Below are 21,668 nucleotides of genomic sequence, written 5' to 3' on the forward strand. Positions count from 1 at the left end.
ATATTTTAAATGTAATTTCTCTTAATATCTCTTGCTTTTAGTTTTTGTTAGTGGTGTATAAGAATGCTGATAATTTATGTGGATTTATTTTGTATCCTGCAATTTTGCTAAAGTTGTAGATTATTTCTAATAGCTTTTTACTTGATTCTCTGGGGTTCTCTAAGTATACTATCATATCATCTACAAAGAGTGATAATTTGGTTTTCTCATTACCTACTCTAATTCCTTTAATCTCTTTTTCTTCTCTTATTGACAAAGCTAACATATCTAACACAATATTGAATAGTTATAGTGACAGTGGGTAACCTTGTTTCACCCTTGATCTGATTGGGAATGGTTCCAATTATCCTCCTTACTATTTTAAGGAAAAGCCCATTTATTCCTATAATCTCTAGTATTTTTAATAGAAATTTGTGTTGGATTTTATCAAATGATTTTTCTGCCTCTATTGAGATAATCATATGTTTTTTTTGTTAATTTGGTTATTGATATAGTCAATTATGCTAATAGTTTTCCTAATATTGAACCAACTGTGCATTCCTGGTGTAAATACTACTTGGTCCCAGCGTATTATCCTGGGGATGATTTTCTGTAATCTCTTTGCTAATATTTTACTTAATATTTTTGTATCAATATTCATTAGGAAGATTGGTCCATATTTTTCTTTCTCTGTTTTCATCCTGCCTGGTTTAGGTATCAGTACAATGTCTGTGTCACAAAAGCAGTTTGGTAGGAATCCTTCATTCCCTTTTTTTCAAAAAGTTTATATAGTATTAGAGTTCATTGTTCTTTTAATGTTTGATAGAATTCACGTGTGAATCCACCTGGTCCTAGGGATTTTTTCTTAGGTAGTTGATTAATAGTTTGTTCTATTTCTTTTTCTGAAATAGGACTATTTAAGCAATTTACTTTCTCCTCTGTTAATTTGGGCAATCTATATTTTTGTAGGTATTCCTCCATTTCACTTAGGTTATCAAATTTATTGGCATAAAGTTCTCATATCCATCTTGGTGGGCTTGGGCCTGCTGGGCTCCACTGCTATTGGCTCTATGACCTTCACCCACAGTGAAATGAGTTATTGTGATCTAATTGCACAGATGGATCTCAACCATAGTCATCTAGAATACTCTATTCCCTTGAGCTTGAGAGGCAGGTAAAACTCCCAGAGGCCTGGACTTATACTGTTCCTTAAGTGAATGGCCTCTGTACTGCTCTGAGAAGCGGTCTGTTGTTTTTAATCAGAGAAAGTTTGGCTCTAGTCTGCAAAAACTTGGAGTCCTGAAAGGAATAGACAGTGGAACAGAACTGGTACCGGTCCTTCTTCAATTCCTCCCCTAGTTAACTAGCCTCATTATGTCCTTGTTGGGCCTATTCCTGCTTTTTATTCTAATAATAACAGTTGGTCCTTGTTTGTGGTTATGCAATCTGTAGCTTATATTGAGGAGGATTCTAGGATTTGAATCTTTCCCTCAATAGAAGTGGGGATTGAACAAAAAAGGGTCCCATAAATTTCTCATGACAACGTGGATTTAGCCACCTCATACACTAGATCAAAGTGACAAGTATGACCGTAGAGTGACCTTGCCTATTTCTGTTCTTCTGCTTCCTTGGACATCACACCTGTAAAGTGGTTCTACAGATAAGGTCAGGTATTGTTCTCCAAAAATACTGACCCTGGAAGGTCCTCTTGAGCCCAGTTCTACCATTGTATGCATCCTAAATCCATTCCCTGCATTGTATGCATCCTGTTATTGCTTTAGGCATGAAAAAATATTTTTCTTATGTCACAGCTGCCTGATGATAAATTAAGGAAAATATCTTGAAATGGACAAAAGACTGGCCCCCTCATCCCTGGGTCAAGGGGCCTCAAGCTTATAGGCAGACATTGCTCAAACTAAATTAAGGGAAATGTTATGTTCAAACTGGGTCCTATTGCCCGGTTCATGAGACCTTGATTTTCTGAGAAGCAATTGAAGTCCCAGACTTTCTGAGAAGTGTGTGCCTAACAGAGTCAGGACAACATTGTAAAACATGTCAACAGGTTCTGTTGTGTGCTCACTCACATCCAGACATATCCCCATTGTAAACAAGAAACTGTGTCAGTGATTTCTGAAATCTGTAACCACAAAGTTGTACCAGGATGTGGCAAACACCCTTAAAAGTGTATCTCACTAAAGGTTCAGGGCTGATCTCTTCTAGCCTGTTAGTGGAGGTCAGTCCTGGCTGGCCAGCTATTAAAGGATGCTTTAAATTGAATAATCTGGTCTGAACTGTCTATCTCGTGTCTGTCCATTTCAATCTAATTGCATTTTTTTTGCTTCTGTTATCACCTACTTGCTTTGCTAGTTACAATCCTATATAAAGTCTGTGCCTCAATTCCTTTGCACTGAGTGCTTTGGACAACAGTCCCATTCAATCAACTAGCTTATTAAATTCTCCATTTTAAAATTAAATCAGTCTCTACCTGCCTCAGTTTCCCTGGTATTGCAATAAGAGGAAGAGGATGTACTATTACTATTGGAAATAGTGATAATGAGAATTTACTGAAAAGTAACTGAGAGGTTTCTTATTTTTAGTGAAGTATCCAATTTTTATGGATGAGAAATTGAATTCCACAGAGATAAATTGACCTGGCCATCCAGTTTGGCCATGAAGAATCAGGATTCAAATCTACATTCCATGTCTATTGATTCAAGGATCTTTATTTTAAAAAAAAATACATACTCCTACCTTTTTTTCACCTAACAAAAGCCCCTCTTCCTTCTAATCATTTATGATCTTATCTTTCCAGACAATTTTGAGCCTGAAGACTTGTCCCCTTGCAGTGACAACAGAAGTCATGTTGTGTAACTCCTATGGAGGATAGAGCAATAACCCTAAGGCTTCCTGGCCCTAGGAGTGCCACAAACAATGCTGAATGTCAGAAATAATCTGTTGGTCAGTAATGATAAAGTTTCTGAGACAATCTGAGCCATTGAAATCAATAATGGCATGCACATTCACCTCTAAGCCTTAGAATTCAATACTCCTCAACTTCATCTCTAAAAACCATTTCTCAAATCCACCTCTAAGGCATAAAATTAGGCATATCAGCAACTTAAAACACTTGATCTCTCTATATTTTTCCTGTAACTTTATCTTCTTGCTCCTGTTTCTATGCTAAATTCTTTTGGAACTTAATCTATTGTTAGTAGTATATATTTTTGCCCTTTGACTTGAAGACAATCTGAGTTTGTGAATTCTTTTGTCATATGGACGTGGGGGCCCTAATATTGTTGGGGTGCTTTATGCTTCAATAGAAGGGTAAAAAACATTGGATAATTCTGCATCATCACTATCATCTATTATCATTATTTCATCTGCTCTTTTTCCTGCCCCTGTCCTATTCTTTAATTCAACTAGCCTTCAAGATAGCTTCAAACAAAATGAAATGAAAAATCCAAACAAAAATCCTTTGTTTACCCTAAGGATTCTTTATTAGCTTCTTCTCATTCTCTGTCTTAACACTCTTAATACTATTGTTACAGTAGGTGTGATGCTCTTTTGTATTCATCCTGTTTCTTGTCCTTGCTTATACCTTCCAGACCTGTCTTTTAAAAATAGAAATTTGCCAGTGAGTACTTTAGACAACTTCCTTCAGTCGAATCTTAGTGGCCAGAGATGAGGAACTGACAAGGAACTCTAGGGATCAAAGATATCTTTTTATGTAATAATACTGAAATAAAGTATCTTTGTAGGAGGAAATGATCCTCCATGAATTTCTGTGCTCTCTGTCTCTTCTTATGCAACTTCTCTGGTTCCATAGGGAATAGGATTTTCTAAGTAGAAAACTGAAGGCAATTTTCTAATTCCTATTTTATTCACATAATTAATTTCAACTTCCTTCACTTAATTTTTCCAAAAGGAATATTTAGAAAGATATGTTAATATCCTTGGCATAATAAAGATATTTACATAATGAGGTCCTAATAAGGAAATTATTTATTAAATTTAAGGTGACAAGAAATTCCCCAACCAGCAGATATCACATAAACTTTTGTACCTTAATGTGAACAGTCTAGATAGTGAAGATTTTGATATTAGAATATGAGAACCACCTCAGTTTTTACAATTCTATGAAATGTATTTAACTCTGTACAGGGCCTGCTGTCTATCTTCTTTCATCCAGTTTCAGCACTCTATTGTGAAGAGCCCTCAATATGGTACCAGAAGTCTGGTTGTGTCTTGTCCATTCCACGTACTAATGATGTGATCTTGGACAAGTAATTTATCCAAGTCAAGTCCTTGAGTTTTAGTTTCTGCCTTTGTGGAATGAAGAAATTGGATAAATTTCTCCCAAAGGGAACTTTTCAGCTCTTAATCCTAAATCCGGTCTGCTTTTTCCTGCCCTTCTCTTTTTAGACTGCATTAGTGATTCAGTCAGGGTAAGATGGATCCAGAGGGAAGGATAAATGGGGAGCAGAATCTTTGAATTATGTGAGGTCTCCTAGGGATGCCTGTTTATATGGGTTCTGTTAATAAAGGTTCCCATGCAGTTACCTTGAGATTTGAAATTATCACAGTTATAAATTAAAACTGACATGCTGCAGAAAAATTGACTTGGTAAATGGATTAATGTCAATTTTGTTTGGTGAGACACATATATTTACATTATAAAATCACTTCATATAAACTATGTTTCAGAAAAATTCACCAAAAAAGTTATAAAACAACTCAGATACTTAATCTATATTCCTGCCTTTACTTCCTCTTCTATATATATAATTGAGTAAATCACAATAAACCTTAGGGTTGTTTTTTTGTGTGGGTTTTTGTTTGTTTTTAGGGAGTGATTAGGAGAATGAGGTAGGAATCTGAATTTATGAAGAAAAGGAAATAATGATACCCAATCAACATACCTTTTTTAGTACTTGTTAATGTGCCAACCATTGTGAATAGATATTATGGGTTCAAAGACAAAAATGAAATAATCCCTGCCCTCATGGAATTTATATTCCATCTGGGGGGATTCAACAGATAGATAAATAGATAGTAGATGGATATAGGAGATGCATAGATATATAAATATATACATATACACATATGTATACATATACAAATATGTATGCACTTATACATATACACTGACAGGGAAGATAAATAATGAAATGTGATTTAAAGAAAATTATATACTCTGTGAGGTGAAGGTGAGGAGGAAGAATATTTCATGTCCCTGGAATATCTATTAGAAATGTTTAGTGGATACTTGTTAATATGGAACTAGAGATAAGAACTGAAACCAAATCTAGATTATATAGGTCTGATAATATCTGAATAGAGAAGATCTTGAATGTTTCTGGAATTTGTGGTAGAAGTGAGCTCATCAAAGGAGAGAGTATGTACAGAGAACAGGGGCCAAAAAAGAGCTTTGTTGATCACTCTGAGAAAAACTTAGGAGATGGAAGATCTTATAGCAAGATAGAAGAAAGTGACAGATTAATAGAAAAAGAATCAGAAAAATATATTATGAGAACCAAGGGAAAGGGAGGATGTCTGAATAGAGGAATTAGTAAACATTGGATATCCCCCCCAAAAAAAAATCTTTAGAGAGTTCATAGAACTGAAGAAAGGCAGTTTTAGTTCTGCATTAGAAGATCTTTGGCAACTTTGAAGAATGAGGTTTTAGTTGATGGGTGGGGCTGAGCAGTTGATTATATTGTTCTTTCATTTTTGGAAGAAAACCAATGTTGGATTCAAGGTACAGTGTGTTCAACTAGGACTGGTTGTGAGGGCAGCAGAAAAGATTAGGAAGTGGGGGAGTAGAGCTGATTCTAGGAGTTCCATAACGAATGGGAAATAGAAACTTGGCAAATTAATGACAGAAATAAAGAATGACAAGTTCAAGGTTTTCTGTTTCTTTGTTTTAATGGATAAATATGAATATTTCAGAAAAATAATGGATATATTTTGTTTTCATACTATTTACATTTCCCAGTTAAATTCCATCTTCTCAGAAATAAAACAAAGGGGGGGGGGATCAGGCAAAATGAATCAACCTGTTCTAGTCAAAGTTTTTGTTATTCTTTCAATTTACATTGATGTAGTTACTATATAGATACTGTTCCTTCTTCTACTCTTTATTTTTTCATGTCTATCCAGTCTTTTTTTTTTTAGTCAGAATATTTATTATTTCTCACACCACAAGAAGAGTTGGTTACATTATGTATCCAAAATTGCTTAGCAATTCCTGAATCTGAGTTCATGCTATTTACTTTGTATCCACTCTTTGGTATCATAAAAAAAAAAGTGTTGCTATAAATATTTTGGAGTACACAGCCTTTCTTTCAGACAGTGATCTCCTTGGAGTATATGACTAGAAGCAGAAATTTGGGCTCAAAAGGTATGATCATTTTAATTACTTTCTTTACGCAATTATAAATTGCTCTGTGAATTGTCACCACCAATCATTTTTATTTTTTGTCATTTTTGCCAATTTTTTCAATTTAAAGTAAAATAAGAGAATTGTTTTCATTAAAATCTCTATCATTAGCAATGGAGTATTTTTAAACATTTGTTAAAATTTTGCAATTCTTTTGAGAATCTTCTTTTCCTTCTAATTGGATCACTTTTCTAGTGAGATTTTTTTTTGTTTCATTTCTATTTTCTTATTTTAATTGTATATCAGACCCTTTGTGGAATATTTGATAAAAAGAATTTTCCCCAAATTGATCACTTCTCTTTTTTGTCTTAGTTATTTAAGTTTTTATTTATGCAATGCTATTTTCATTTTATGTAATCAATGTGTTCTAGTTTTTTTTTTTTCTTTCCTTTTGTTTTTTGATCACTGCTATCTCTTTTTATCACTTACTCCTGTTTGTTTGGTTTCTCATCTTTTAAATGGACTGGAGAAAGAAATGGGAAACCACTCTAGTTTCTTTGCCAAGAAAACCCTAACAGGGCTTCATGAAGAGTTAAACATGACTGAAACAACTCAACAACAATCTCCCTTTTAAAAAAATCATGATTAGCCATATGTCTGAAACGATTGCATTTGCATCTATTTAAAAAATAATGTGGCTTTTAATTTGGATATACATTGTGAAGTGATAATCTAAACTTAATTCTACCGGAGAAGTTTTCATCTTTTCTAATGATTTTCTTTTATCAGAGAGTCCTTTCTTAAATAATTTTTCAAGTTTATTGAATACTCAACTATTGAATTCAGTTATTTCTAATTTTTCCTTAGGTAGCCTGTTTCATTTATCTCCTCTGTTCTCTTTGTATTTAACTAGTTCCATATAGTCTTCCTTATCACTGTTTCATAATAAAATTTTACATTTGGAAAGCCTAACCACTTTTCTTCCTTACTTTTCCATTGTTATTTCCTTTAATATGTTAGATCTACTCTTCTTTCAAAGAAATGTGGCTATTATTTTGTCCAGCTCTATGGGTTGATAGAGCACTAAACCTGTCAACTGATTCAGTTATTATTATCATTTTTCTTATCATTACAAGGTCCGGCATGAGCAATGAATGTCCAGTCAATTTAAGGCAACCTTTATTTCTTTAGAGGGAATTTTATTATTTTATATATAGTTCTTGAGTTTGTCTGATACTCCTAGGTATTTAATGCATTTTTTTAATTAGTTGGAATGGAATTTTCCTTTTATTATTTCCTCCTGGGTTTTTTACTGCTATAAACTAAGGCTATTTCTTTCTGTGGGTTTATTTTGTACCCTGCTACTTTATTGAAACTTTTAATACTCTCAGTTAATTTATTTTTGGTTTATTATGGAAAATTATATTAGCATCAGAAAATAAGGGGAGACATTTGATTTCTCTTTAGCTGTTGTCATGCCTTTAATTTCTCTTTCATTTTATTGTTATTTCTAAATAAGAATAAATTTTAATAAATAATTCAATAATTTATAAGAAATAATGTTTTCCAAATACTAAATATTCTAAATAATAAATCCAATTCTATGTCAATAATAGCAGAATGAGGCTACATCTGAACTTTTCTACTATATTTGTCAGGCAAGCATTTAGTGTTTCACTTATTCCTAAATTTTGATTCATTTTTCTTGTTTGATATGAGACAAATAAAAGGGGGAAAAAAGATGTTACATCTGTTTTTACAGGATTCTGAGATGAAATGAATATTTTAGTTTGTCAAAGGTGCTTTTTTCTCTGCAACTATCCATATATGATCTTATTACAAGCTCTGAAAGGGTTTTATTCCTATTTCTACTCTCACTGATGAGTTGGGCCCTCAGATCACAGCTACTTCAATTCCCATAAGACTACTAGTGTTATATATATCTGAGCAGTTTGAGGTAGTTACTGGCTTTTGGTGTTCTCTCTCTTTCTGTCTCTCTCTCTTTGTCTCTCTGTCTCTGTCTCTGTCTCTCTCCACAACTTCCTCACTCACCCAGCCAGAATTATTTTCTTCATTAGGTATAGCCTGCAAGGAGAAACTCAGCTTTTCCAGTTAATGCCTTTAAGGCACACCTGGGTTCTGCTCAACAACCAATCAAATACCTGTTTCTTGACCCACATAGTTTGCAGTAGGGAACATTCATCCCTTTATATATACTGAGATGGAGAATAAAACAGCTTTATTTAGATTCTGCAAGAAGCAGACACACCAAGTCTCTGAATATATTTTAGAAGCAAGCAGAAACCATTGATCATGCTCTGAAATCAGAGCTCTCATGTCCTTTATAGATAAAAATGAAATAAACCTTATTGTTTTTAGTTTTAAAGTTTTTATTATATTAAATATTTTCATACAATTGAACCAGTGATTTGTTGAATCACTAGTATAAATCAAACTAGAAAATAATGTAAACAAGCTCATACATATAGGTAACTGTAGGTGTTTTGGTAGGATTTATTGAAAATGTTTCAATGTTCATTTGCTGCTGTTATTGATAAATAGTTTTCTTTATTTAATCTTTCCCTAGATCAGGGATTAGAAATCTGTTTGTGTCATAAATGAAATTTTTAAAAGTGTTGCAATCAAAAGTAATTTGTGTAGTATAAGTAATAACTTCTAAAAAGTTTTGCTGAGTACTTTTTGCTTTTTTTCCTAAGGCAATTGAGGTTAAGTGACTTGCCCAGGATCACACAGGCAAGAAATGTTAAGTGTTTGAAACCAGATTTGAACTCAGTTCCTCCCAACTTCAGGGCTGGTGCTCTATCTGCTACACCAACTAGTTGCCCCTCCAAAGTATTGTTAAACAATTTTAAGAAAAATAATTTATGTAGTAAAATGATATTTTTTTTTTAGTTTGGCAATTGGGGTTAATTGACTTGCCCTGAGTCACACAACTAATAAGTGTTAAGTGTCTGAGGCAGAATTTGAATGCAGGTCCTCCTGACTCCAGGGCCAGTACTGCCATCCAGCTATCTCCAATTAGTAACTATTCTAAAGAAAAATTAATAGAATTCAACTGTAAGTCCACCTAATTTTTGTGTTTCCAATTTTCCAATTAGTTCAATTTATTTTCATTGCATTTTTGGTAATCTTTGGTATTCTGTTAATGTGGGTATTTTATGTTTTTGTGGATAAATACTAATTTATTTAATCTCATTTTTGATGCATAGAACTGTTTATGCCAGGTTCATATTTTTATAATAAATGTTCTCAATTGTGATTTCACCATACTTATTTTATGTTTTATAATATGATATTCTGTCTTCTACTCAATAAGTTTAGTCTTCAAAATGCTTGTAGGCAAATGAGGATGCTTGGTATCTATTATTGATAGAATTAAGAATATGAGAGGGGAAAAATGATTTTATGGAGAAAGAGAAAGGAGAGAGAAGAGGGAATATAAAGGATATATTATGGAACACTCACCCAGAAGAGGTGAAAAGATTGGAGATATTAAGGAAAAGTAGAACATTTGACTTTGGCACAAAGGAGGAACAACTTTTACTCAGAGATAGGAATGAATAAAAAAGCAAATGTGAAACCTACATTTTGAATTAGGAAGTAGGAGAAAATAAAGAATTTTCTACTTATAAGGCTTTAGTTTTCAAGGATAAAAGGAAATAAAGATATCTATTGAGAAAATAAAGGTGGGATTGGGGTTTAGAATTTCCAGAAAGAAGAAGAGATTTGGAATAGTCAGTAAGGGACCAGGAAAGAGAATCTACCAATGCAAAAGAGACAATTTTGGGGCAGATGTGGAATGAATTTATAATAGTCAACCAAGCCAGCACAATTGCCTGATTTCCCTTAGTAGATTTCAGCAGTGGAAGTATGAGTAAAGGCTAATGGTAGAGGAGGTATATGAGGTTGGAGATTGGATCAGCAGGCCATGAAGGGCATAAGGACAATGGGGTACTTAGAGATGTGGACATGATCCATGTGACATAGACTGTGTTAGCATTATGAGCATGGTGGCAATAGCTCACTAAAACAGGACAAATATTCTGTCAAGTTGAAAAGGATTTGGAAAGAGATTGCCTGGATATACCTATCATCTTAGCAACAAATAATAGCAGTAGAGGTAGTAATAGCAAAATAATAATGATAATAATAGTTATATGCTATTTTAACCATATATACAGATAGATTATATACATAAATAATTTTGGGAAACTAGGTGCTACAATGGAGAGACTATAAGGCCTAGAGTCAGGAAGAGCTGTATTCATATCCAGTCACAGACTCATACCAGCTTTGAGATGCTAGACAAGTCACTTAAGCCTGTTTGCCAATGTTCTTCTTCTGTAAAATCCACTAGATAAGGAAAGGCAAACCATTCCATTATCATTGTCAAAAAAAAAATCTCAAATTGGATTATGAAAATTTTGACATGTCTGAAAAATGACCAAACAACAGAAATAGATATTCTAATCATATATGACATAGTACAGATCTCTATAGAGAATCTCTATTGAGTATATTATATTAATGGATTATGTATAGAATACTAGAAAATATACTTCTAGTTGCTCTATATAATATATTTAGAAAATGGTATGTATATATTATATCTATATGTACATATAATTTGTCCCTAGGAAACACAATATTTTTGAGACCAAGGATGTTTTTTTTTTCCTTCCTGCTTTCTTTTCTTCTTTTCTTCCTTCCTTCCTTCCTTCCTTCCTTCCTTCCTTCCTTCCTTCCTTCCTCCTTCCTTCCTTCCTTCCTTCCTTCCTTCCTTCCTTCCTGCCTGTCTGCCTTCCTCTTTCCCTCTCTTTTCTTCTTTCTTTTTATTTTCTCTCTTCCTTTCTTTTGTCTCCCTTTCTCCTTCTCTCCCTATATTACTTCCTTCTTTCTTCCCATCCAACAAATTACCATGTTTAAGAAAAACTAATCTCATACTGACCACATTGAAAAATATGAAAATATCTGAACATTGTTGAAACACTGATTACCTTCATCTGTCACTTTAAATGCAAGTGTATTGGATTTTCTTTCTCCCCCTAGTTTCGTTGGTACCCTTAAAGGGACTTTGGGGAATGTAGGCTCTCTTATTTCCCACAGTGCTCACCAATGATGTTTTCCTAAGTTAAAGGTTGTGTCCCTGTACCACACACCACTTAGCAATCATATTAGCTTTCATAAGAATATACTGATTCCAAAGTTATGTTCCAAATAAACATATAAGCTTCACATTCATCATCTAGTGGGAATAATAATCCCTCCCCAAACTACATGGGGAGAAGAAGTTTAGCTTTACTGTTAAGCTCCAATTTCAAAGTGCTTAGACTTGAAAGTGCCTTCAGCCACTTTCCCTGCTAGATTAACTGACTACAAAATCAAGGTCACTATGAAATTATGGTTCTGGGTCCAACTAATTTTCTATCTTCTGGCCCTGAAATTGAAAACGGATAAAAATGAACAAACAGAAATCTCAGTTCTATTTCACAAGTCCAGCAGATCTAAAAAGATCAGTTTGAGGATGTTAGTCCTTTCATATTTACTGATTCAGTTCAGTGTCACCTGTGTCACGAATAAGGGAGGGGAGGAAGCTTGACAATGAGATTTTACTATGTAGTAATGTGAAAGCTCAACCCTCTTCTAGCTATATAATTGATTGAAAGTAGCTACTCTCATCCACATGGTCCTCAGGGTAGGATGTTTTCTCCTAGATATTGGGCATCTCCATTTTAGATGATCAGTATATTCCCAAAGCAAAGCCCTGGTTATATCAATGCATCAGATCTATGGCATGATCTAGGCAGCATTTTTTAATCATTAATCCTCTGAAATCATAGAATTTCACTACGTCAGTCATACTTCTTTGGCCTTTCAGAATTGTTTGTTTTTTCAAATGTTGATTTTATAGTACCACTTGTTCTCCTGGTTCTGTTCCTTTCACTCTGCATCAGTCAAACACGATTTTCAAAATTTCTCTGAAACCATATGAATATTTTATTAAAAGCTTGCCCATTGATTAAATGTTCCTTTACCAAATATTTAAATATGTATTTAAATACAGCACTGGTATTAACTGATTTCATTAAAGTGTATATCTTAACCCCTTTCTAGGGAAGATAAAAAGCCATTGCAGGCCAGGATAGGATACCTTTGCACCCATTCTGTTCTCCATTCTTGTTTCCTTCCTCTCCTTGTAAATGCACAGGCCTTGGGAACTGTTAACACAGAAAACAAATATATTAGTACAACAAAAATTGATGCCTTTCATCTGGGACAATATAAATTCAGTTTCGATCTGTGATTAAAAGAGAGGATCAGAGCACTAACCTATATCTTATGAGCTTAAAAAAACTGTCAGTTTTTTCTTTGAGAGTGAGAATACATTTCTAACATTAGTTTGGGGTACGACGCACACATAGGTGGTAGATTTTTATGAGACCGATGTCCCAGCAGCAATATTGTATTCATTGAGCAGTTAGCTTCCCATGTCTTCATTTCCAGCTACATAAGTCTCTGTTTCTAGTCTGTGGGTTCTGGAACAGCCACATTATTGGGAAGAAATATTTTATTCTTAGTCCATTTTGGGCATCAGGAGTAAGTCATGGGCATAATGTAAGAGGGCCAGATCACATCACAGCAATAGGCCTTGGGTGATATCTGTCCCTGAGCATTTTGCTGGCTAAGCACATGCATGGGAGAGTGATTGACTCTCAGATGGCTTCCTTCTGACAGCCATTTATCAAATGTTGGATATAATATTTGGTTAAGCCTCATCTGGAAGGAATTAAAATATTGAGCTGTTCTGCTTATGGAAAGGTCTGCAAAATTGGTTTTTACTTTCTTCCAGAGCTATGGGGAGTCATCAGTTATCAAAAGAAAGCATTATAAAATTGAAAAAAAATACTTTATAATTTTCACCTCTCTAAAAGAAGCCACTGCAACTTCTTTCTATTAGGCAGTGTGGTATAGTGGATAGAGTTTTGTTCTTTTGGTCAGGAGGATTTATACCCAAATCCTGCCTCTCACATTTGCTTTCTGTATCATTATGAACCAAGCCAATCGAGTTCAACTGGATGTTTATTTATTAAGCTTTTACTATGCATAAAGAAATCTGATATTCACTACAGGTTGTTGTTTTTTTTAAATAAAAGTTATTTCTGCCTTTGATTTTTTGTTTTGGATCTTGAAAACTTAGCAGATCTTCAAAACTTCTTGGCACATAGAAGGGGTTTTAGTAAATGTTGATTTATTGAAGAGTGGAGTATTTTGAATTTTGTTGGGAGGCCACAACCTATAAATAAATCAGCATATAAATAATTTGAGGAAAGGAGCAAACACTAAAACGAGAGGTACCCTGAAACACTTCTTTTGGAAGGTGACATGTATTTTTATACTTTAAGTAAACCTGGGTTTCTAAGATGTAGAGAGAGACACTTCAGACATGGGAGGATAACTTATGTGAAGACAGAGATATAAGGGGGTATACTGAGTTTAGAATAGATTAAGTATACATAATGATTCAATAAAAGTTCCTGAGATAGAGAAAAATCTGACAAGTAAAAGAGAAATTAGGAAAGAGAGATTTTCCAAAAAGTCCTGTGATAGAAAAGTATTTAGGAAGAATGTATGGTAAATATTATCAAAAATTCTTGAAAGGTCAAAAAAGATGACCAGTAGGGAAACACCATTGTATATAAGAACTAAGAGATTCAGACAAAGAAATTGAAACTATTTCTAGCCATATGAAAAGATACTCCAAGTCCTTATTAATCAGAGAAATGAAAATTAAGACAACTCTGAGATACCACTACATACCTGTCAGATTGGCTAGAATAACAGGCAAAGATAATGTGGAGTGTTGGAGGGGATGTGGGAAAACTGGGATACTGATACCTTGTTGGAGGAATTGTGAATACATCCAGCCATTCTGAAGAGCAATTTGGAACTATGTTCAAAACACTATCAGACTGTGCATACCCTTTGACCCAGCAGTGTTACTACTGAGCTTATATCCCAAAGAGATCTTAAAGAAGGGAAAAGGGCCTGTATGTGCAAGAATGTTTGTGGCAGCCCTCTTTGTAGTGGCAAGAAACTGGAAACTGAGTGGATGCCCATCAATTGGAGAATGGTTGGGTAATTGGAATATTATTGTTCTGTAAGAAATGACCAGCAGGGTGATTTCAGAAAGGCCTGGAGAGACTTACATGAACTGATGCTGAGTGAAATGAGCAGAACTACATCATTATATACTCATGGTTGGAGGAAGGTCAATTTCCTTACCAGAATGAGGAAAGAAAAGAGTTAGAGGGAAAGGGAGAATAAAATATTCCATACAAGTGAATTTCAGATCGCTAAACCTTCATTTTAAGTATCTGTTTAAAAGGAAAAAAAAATGAATGCACTTAGAGAGGGATGGAAACTAAATGTTGATTCACTAACCAACAACTTAAAATTAGCATTTCCTTGAGGGTTTTTTTTTTTTAGTATTATGAGATGGGGTCTATAGGTGTCCCCAAACTGCCATACAAGGTCAATGAGAAAAAGAAGATTAAAAACTTCTGCCATTAAGCAAAACATCTAGAGACCAATGCAATTTTACACTCACATTCATAGGCAGCATGTCATAGGAGGAAAAGCTTTAGCTCTGGAGTCACTGGATTTGGATGTAGAGCTTATTACTAATATTACCTACAGGATGTAACCTTGGCCAAATCATTTAAATTTAATTGTCTTCAGTAGCCTCTACTGTCAAATATCAGGGCTGACTAGATAATCTCTAAGGAAGATAATCTTCCAAGTTGAGATCTCTATATCTATCAAGCTTAATGTAACTACCACCATCACCAGTAGCAGCAACAACAACAAAAACAACATTAACAAAACAGCAAACTTCTTAACCATTTTATTTCTGTCAAAAGTAACCTGAGCACCTACAAACTGATTAGTTTATCTTACACTAGAGGCATTTAACAGAAGGAAAGATGGTTATTGGATATGAATATTATAAAAGCCATTCCTAACCAGTTATAGTTTGATCTAACTTGCTTCTGAGGTTCCTTTCCAAATTTAAATTTCTATTTAATGTCTGTGAAAATATTCAAGTAGAAGCTGGATAATCATAGGGAGGAGGAAGAAACTGTTGTTTATAATGTTGTTCGTAATGTGTACAATATGCCCTTTAAGATCCATTTCATTTCTAAGATTCTAATTTATTACCTCCTTGGTATTACTCACAGGTCACAGGGCAGGTTCACTGAGAGAGTTTAACACCAAGTCCAAAGTACTTTGTGGATTCTCATTCCTAAAACTATAACTCACAAGCCGACATTGATGTGTTTCCTTCTATAATCAGTCAGAATATAAAGCTCAAAGAAAAGGAAATATGTATCTATATCTGTTTAGTCATTTCAATCATGTCCGCCTCTTCATAACCCCATTTGGGGTTTTCTTGGCGAAGATATTGAAAGGATTTGTCATTTCCTTCTCTGTGTCATTTTTACAGATGAGGAACTGAGGAAATAGGTTTAAATGACTTGCACAGGATCATACAGCTAGTAAGAGTCTGAAGCCAGATTTGAACTCACAAAGATGAATTTTCCTGACTTCAGGCCTGGTACTCCACCATATATCCTAGCTACCCATGTATAGGGCCTACTATGTGCCAAACAGTATACTAAATGCTTGTAAATATCTTATTTGATCTTCACAAAAGACTTGTGAGGTAGATGATTTATTATTCTCATTCCATAGCTGAATAAACTAAGACACAGGTTAAATGACTTCATTTATTTGCTTTGTGACTAGTAAATGTCTGAGACTAAATTGGACCTTAGGACTTGCTAAGTCCAGACACAACACCCCATTCTCTAAGCCACTTAGCTGCCTGAAACTGTATGGGGGGGGGTAGTGACAAAATATTTCATACATAAACCATTAGTTCACTCTTCCGCAATATACATGGCAAACTTGCAAATAGTGGGCCCACACAAAACATTCACAAGTAGAAATTTAGTGAGTAATACATACAGCCAAGACACTTTAGACTTCCACCATTGCAGGGTCTTATCATTTCTTTTCTTTTCATATTATCCTTGTATTCCTCCCTTGCATGGTGCCTTTGAAGTATAGATTGGCTTGACAAACAATTTGGATTTGTCCCTGGCCAGTATGGTGTCTCCTTTTCAGTGAGTGACTCCGCTAAAAGTCATCATTTCTAATAAAATGACTGAGGGAACAGTGGAAAACAAAGAGAAATCTCTTCCCCTTAGCCAATTTCTACTGAAGGATGAAGAAAGAAGGGGCTGTATCTACGCTATCATGTGGGTGGGAAGATAGAAGCTATATCTGAAAAATGCTGATGGTAATTAGCCCCATTACAATGAAGCTATTAAGTACTTACTGGACCTGTGTAAAATGATCATATTTCTATTTGACTTCATGACCTCAACTATCAGCAAAGCATCAACAACAGCTGATTTGGGATTTTCATTTTGATCTCTTTCATTTATGGTCATAGCTATTATTATCCTGCGACACTGGTATCCTGGTAGGGGAATTGTGCTTATTTGGCACTATATATTGCATTACATTACATTCTCCTTCTTTCATAGGTGAATAATATCACCTTAACTTAAAGATCAGAAAAGATGGGAATATTTTCTCCAAGTTTTACCTTTAAAAATTGATTTCCTTATTAATATTAGAAATATTGGATATTTGAATTATAATATTAAATGTAGAAATAACAATAATTTATGTGACATTTTAATATTTGCACCTCAATGTATCTATATTATTTTATTGAACTCGAGCTAATATGGACACAGTCATTATTAATGCCTGTTTTGCATATTGTAAAGCTGAATTTCAGAGAGGTTAATGATTCTCATATATTCTCACAACTGATGGAATATCTAAGATTCAGTTGACCAGTCAAGTAAAGAGCTACTTTATGCCAGGCTGCAGGGATCCAAAGACAGCAGTGAAAGAGCCTCTACATTGAAGAATTACATTCTAATAATATACATATATATATATATATATATATATATATTAAGGATCCAATACTCATATAAAAATTGATTAAATTTTTCTGTGTTATATGGCCAGAGGAGGTCATTCTGCAGGAGTTAGGTACTTCCATTGTCCATCTCTATAATGATAAAGGAAATAAATTGTCCTGTGACAATCAAAAGGAAGGGGACTGGTGTTTCTCTCTTAGCCATTGCTTTCTGGCAAGATTCTAGCTGGAGCCCTCCTTCACCTGGAAGATAATTATCTTCCTGAGAGCCAGTGTGGCTTCAGAAGGGACCAAGGATAGTCAATATGGCATTTACTTCTTGACAATTCCAGGAGAAAGGCTAGGAGAAGAACAGAGGTCTGTGAACAACAATGTAGATCTGACCAAAATCTTTTACACTGTCAACGTTGAAGGTTTACGGGAAACTATGTCAAAATTTGGTTGCCTTGAGAAGTTCATTAGTATTATATATTATGACAGCTTGCTTTCCCAGAGTGAAACAAGGCTGCGTATTGGCTCCCATGCTTTTCAGCATGATGCTTTCAGCCATGTCATCAGACTCCTTCAATCAGGGTGAATGTGGTATCAGAGTCAATTACCACACTTATGGTAAATATATGAGTATATACACACACACACATATATATGTACATATATTTGTATATATATATATATATATATGCATATATAATGTTACATATTATATTATGTGTGTATATATTTTCTATAATATTTTATACACATAAATATGTATTTTGTAGCACAAACTATATATATGTGTGTATATATGTATATATATGTGTATATATATATATATATGTATGTATATAAATTTACCACCAGTTACTTTACTTTACCATCTATTCTGTCTAGACAGAAATTGGTAAAATATTCCCATTTCTATCTCTCACTTGAAAACTAGTATGGTTATCTAGTTAGACCAAGAAATTTCCCATTCTCTCTATTTCTTTGTCATCTCTCTGTTTTTCTGTTGTCTTTCTGTCTCTCTGCCTCTCTCTGTGTGTATCTCTGTCTTTTTGTCTCTCTGTCTCTGTCTCTTTCTTTCTCTCTGCTCCTCTCTCCCTCTCTCCTTCCCTCTCCCTCCCTCCCTCTCTCTCTTTCTCTCTTATCTATCATACATGAATCAGATATAATATATTCTTGGAGGTATAAGAACCAGTGTCTGGGATTTGAATTTGGTGAATGTCCAAGAAACAGCTCCTAAGTAAGGTGACCCTTGAACTGAAGTTTGAAGGAAAGGAGAGAAGCAGATTGAATGCCCAGTTCAAGCATGGAGATAAGAGCTGTAGTATATGGGAAAAATACCAAATAAGGCATTGTGGCTGGACCATGATATATAGGAATGGGCATGATATGTGAGAAGGTTGACTCTAGGCCAGCACTTTAGTCACTGCACCATGTTGCCTCTACAATAAAGACTATCTTTTATAAAATATGGAACATCATGATTTCGGAAGAACAAATGACCACAAGAAAATGGAAAGGACCATAGTTTCTGCAAATCTGAATTAATATCATTGGTAGCTATACACAAGAATTATTATACAGTATCCCATTCAGGCCATGTATAATCCTTAAAGGAGGGAACTGCTCATGGAGCAAAAGCAGGGGTATCCAGGAACTACCTTGATATCAATCAAGTGTGAATGGACCCAAAAGAAGACCTCAAATTCATTGAATAGATCTTCTGTGAACAATCTATTGATGGATAAGAACTAGACTCACTCAGTTTCAATTCCTGGTGCTAATCGTGCCAATGGTTGGAGCATCCACACTGATAGGAAAAAGAAAAACCATCATAGTATCAACGTATATTATAGTGATTTTAAACAAAAGAGCATCTTTAATTTTAAATGCTAGGTTCAATATCCACATTGTTACCAAGGTCACTCACTGTTAGATGGTGTGATAGTGTCATCCAGTAGAGCCTTAAATTCATTTGAATATTGCAGTTGTATTAGCTCAAAAGTCATAAAAACTGCCCTTGATCATTTATATGGTGAACATCATCAAGTATATCTGTGAAGCATAATTTTTAATGAAACTCGGTGATGAAATGAAAACGATTTCTTACCTAGCGGTGAGGCATTTACTGCTTCCATTAATCCCCATCACTCCAGTTTATCTCTAGAAACTACATTTTCAATGATTCTGAGTGAGCAGATTTTGTGGACTGATTTATATCCCCATTTCTTGGTATTCAAATTTGATTTGAGGTTCAGGAAATTCGGAGGGTCGTGGAACACTATTTATATGATTAGATCTCCTCAGTAATTTTAGATAACCCCCCTTTTGAAATTAAGATATGGTGTTATTAATTTTTTTTAGTCATGGAACTCACTGGCAATCTGATAAAGTCTATGGACTTCTATCTCATAAACATGCTTTTAGATGAATAAAAATACATGAGATTGCAAGGAAACAATTACATTGATATAGTTATTAATAAACATGTGCATGAATATATATATACATAAATATATATGTAGGGAGTGTGTGTGTGTTTAGGCTTATGTACCTCAGACTAATAACCCTTCATTTATTGAGAATCTGAATCTTTCAGGGCTGGAGAATAAAGACGACATCTTGAAAAGACCTTTTTTTGTTATTTGATCTTGTCAAGCCAATGAGTGAGCAGGAAAGCAATGAGTAAGCATATAACAACTGAAAGGAAACTAAATTATAAACTGGATCAAGAATAAATGTATGCATAAGCCAATTCCAGGTGAGTTGTCATCAAAAGTTTTAGAACAGGAACTACCAGCAAGGAACCTAGGAATTAGTTTAAGTGCTTGAAGGACTGGCTTTTTGCCATCAGTTACGATAAGATATGAGAGGGGGAGAGAGAGAGAGAAGGAGAGACAGAGACAGAGAGAATTCAAAATCGTATCTCTGTTTCTTCAAAGTTTGTTTATATTTCTCTTTAATTAGCATTAAGGCTTACTTAAAGATTCCTTTGATCATAACTACATCTGTTTGTATGCTTTATTGTTTGTGAATGGGGAATTGAAAAAATACAGAAAAAGTATATCATGTGAGATTCAGAGATATGAAAAGAGAATGAAAATAGACCTTCAGACTTGTTGAGACTTTTGTCATATCTAGGGCTCTTAAGCTTTCTAAAAGGGAGTTTTTTCAATTCATACTTTACAAAGCATAACTCAACAAAGCAGATCAAAGGAATCAAGCTAGTATTTTCACTCTAGCTTAAAAATAATAATTGGCTTTGTTGTGCAGGCTAAGCAACTGTTGTAATCATTTCAAATTTCCCCCCACATTGTTTTCTATTGTTAAGGGTATGTACGTGTTTAGGAATGATATACGCATCAAGTATTATAATGTCCTTGTATTTATGAGTGTGATGACATACGAGTCCTATCTTACCTTGGAGATAAAGGAAATTGGTTCATTATAGGGTTGTCGTTTATATTTTTTTGGAGAGCAATGACCTCTTTTGGGATTCTTCTACAAGTTGTGTTAAAATGGAAAAAGAAGTGCAGCTGAATGCAGAAGATTTTGATTCTAATACATTCAGTCATTTTTTAGTGATGGTATCTTGACTTCATTTTGATCTTTCTGAAGTGACGAGGATAGATATTTTTCCTGAGCTTTTTTTCACTCTTGATATTTTTTAATTCTTTGATTCTTAAATATGATCTTAAAAGTTGGAGTATCTTGAGATGTGGTCTTCTATTAGTAGGGACATATGAAAAAGGTCTGTTCTGAGCTTTGGCTTACAAAATTTGTTTGAGGAACACTGATCTGTGACTTCATCTTCATATGTAAGATCTAATGACCAGAAATCTTCCTTGACTAATGCAGTTTTTTCCAGTTTTGCCATTTTATCAGCTTAGATTCCATATAAATCTGAACTGTATTGGTAATCCCTTAATTATTCTGTATTCATGTTTTCCCCTCTCTCCATCTAAATTATAAGCTTCTTGAGAGTAGGTTCTCTAATTCCTTCTTAATGCCTCACACAGTGTTTGATGTATGGAAGCTATTCATTGATTCACTTTCTGAGTTAATTATTCCCCTATGTGTTAGTAAGCATTTTTGGCAGCACACTCAGCCCTTCAAAATGTTCTGTGCTTTACTTCTTTTTGATGGTTTTGTTGTTGTTAGTATGATAGGGCAATAGATATAGTTTTTAAAAAATATGTATCCATATCCATATGTATATAACACCTACATACTTTCTTGCTGAAGTAAGCCCCAAGGTTATGACCAAGAATAGACCAGAGA

The 21,668-nt window shown here is 34.3% G+C and overlaps 1 protein-coding gene across 3 annotated transcripts in view; it reads left to right on the forward strand.

Annotated features, from left to right (window-relative positions):
* CTNNA3 (catenin alpha 3) overlaps window positions 1-21,668 on the forward strand; it is a 1,956,715-nt gene that overhangs the window by 1,179,959 nt on the left and 755,088 nt on the right. The window contains exon 1 of one of the 3 annotated variants that reach the window (XM_031949476.1): window positions 6,308-6,379. The exons of the other annotated variants lie outside the window; for them this stretch is intronic. The gene's annotated coding sequence lies outside the window, so the exon portion shown is untranslated. Of the gene's footprint in view, window positions 1-6,307; window positions 6,380-21,668 lie in introns of those variants that run through there. 3 annotated transcript variants of the gene reach the window in all.

Source organism: Sarcophilus harrisii, chromosome 2, assembly GCF_902635505.1.
Source record: "Sarcophilus harrisii chromosome 2, mSarHar1.11, whole genome shotgun sequence".
Classification (NCBI taxonomy): domain Eukaryota; kingdom Metazoa; phylum Chordata; class Mammalia; order Dasyuromorphia; family Dasyuridae; genus Sarcophilus; species Sarcophilus harrisii.